The following is a 2113-nucleotide window of genomic DNA, read 5'->3' as shown; positions in this document are numbered from 1 at the left end:
TCACTGATGAAAGGAATTCAAATTAATTGAGAATACAATTTTGCCTACTGTTGTAATTATTTGAATATTTTATCGACCTACACGTTTTTTTCGTTCTTGTATATATAGAAATACACAACCTCTGCAAAACGGGCCCATTTTAGTCAAAACTTTGACTTCTCTAGTGGCAAATATATGAGAAAAACATTGCTAACTCTTCTTGAATTACCTGTAAAGGCATATGTATTTCCTTTTACCTTCGTATGATGTGTTTAAATCCCAAATATCAAGAAAATAAACCCCCGAATTCCGAAATATTTCCATCATCTGCTTTTGCATGGATAGAAATAAAAAGTCACTGTTAGCCATGAACTGCAAAGCAGTGTCATGTTCTCTTCCATGCGGTCCTTTTATAACTACTCTTACATCTGGACATCGTTGTCGCAGACGTTGTATAGATGACCTTATGCGACGAAGACGTTCTGCATAAGCTTCCATCCACCAACCAGCAAAATGTGCCCAAGGACTCACCACAATGACAAAGTTACAGTGTTCTTGGGGTAAATTATCAATGATATCAACTTCATATTTCACCATGTCGATCGGTGTGACAACAGTTCGGGCCATGAATTGAGTATGCATGTGGAAAGTTATATTAAAATTATGTTTTTTAGAAAGGTAATGGATATAATATCTGTTTCTCAAGTTAGCTTTCATGGTTACATTGTACGTATTTAATATTGCTTGCACCCATTGACGAGTCGTGGAATCACCCAAAAAGTAGAGCTGTTTGTTTTGCATACATTGCGCCTTATACTTCTTCCAATGCTCCCAACTTTCTGTCTTACAAACGGTAGATGTCCACCTGCTGTTCCACCAAAAGCCGGTAGTCCCTCTTGTGTCAAACGTTGCCGATGGCATACATAGTTGTAGCGACTGTGTAATACACGGTTGATGATAGATGGTCTGATTTTCTAGACCTTTCGCTCCAGCACCTAAAAAGGAACATTGTGAAAAATATTTATATTTGTCATAATATTTATCAATGGCGAGATTTCTGAGTGGGTTTTAAGTTCATCATGACAGATGTAGAGCAGCTAAATTATGGGATAAAAATGAGCATGCAACGACATGAGGCATGCAGATCATACTATCTTTTTTGTTGTTGTATATGAAAAGTTCCAGATGAATGAAGTCAGGTACCGCGTGAGCAAACTCAAAAATAGCGCAAATAGCGCCAGCGTGCACAGAAGAAACTTAACGCGTATGACGAGCGATGTCACCAGGTGTGAACACTGTACCGGCGTCAGCTAAATTCGAGGGCATAGGCATGGAAAATTCCAATCTGTGTGTTTATAAATGTAAGGACACAGTATGCAAGAAATGTTATGAATGTTAACCAGCCGAATGTAAGATAATAACACATGACCCAAACCTGTTGAGAAAGCATAACTGACTCCTTGTGAGTAATGTCCCATCAGTGAAATTGAATTAGTAGCACGGTTTTTTTTTTTTTTTTTGCCCGACTAAAGAATATAATGTGGTCGAGCCACGTCTTTTAAGATCCGTCAAGATCAGGATCTATCCTACCAATTGCAACATATGGAGCAAAGTCCTACCATTCCAAAATTACTACTTCAAAGTTGAAATGAGTTGCCTTTGCTTCATAGTGTATGTACCGTGCAATCACTTTTAGGTAAGAAGTGGAATACGCTTTATCTCACCACAAAATTCAGCAATACTGTGACTAAATGCTGACCATGTCATGTCATAATAATACCAAAAGAATTATGGTATACACTTCCAAGCCGTGCTTCTACTATCTGAAGCAGAGCAGCTAGCAAACATTAGATTAGAACGGATAGAGTGGTTGCTAATACTAGGAATGCTAGAAAACTTCAAGGTCAACGCTAATAAGTCAGGAGAGTACCAATAAGGAATACAAATTGTTGTAACTTTCTCTTCTCAACTAGGGTGTTGTTGACGGTTATTCTTTTTGGGTGATGTGTTATTATATAATAATGCGATTGGTCACGTTTAATGAAGTACGTGTTATTTTGGGGGTGGTGGGGAACAAGCGGCCACAATTATATTTTAGATTTTTTGTCTCGTTTGGCCCCCTTTCTTGGCGACA

Source organism: Amphiura filiformis, chromosome 7 (genome assembly GCF_039555335.1).
Source record: "Amphiura filiformis chromosome 7, Afil_fr2py, whole genome shotgun sequence".
In the NCBI taxonomy this organism is placed as follows: Eukaryota; Metazoa; Echinodermata; class Ophiuroidea; order Amphilepidida; family Amphiuridae; genus Amphiura; species Amphiura filiformis.
Note: the sequence above shows the minus strand (reverse complement) of the source record.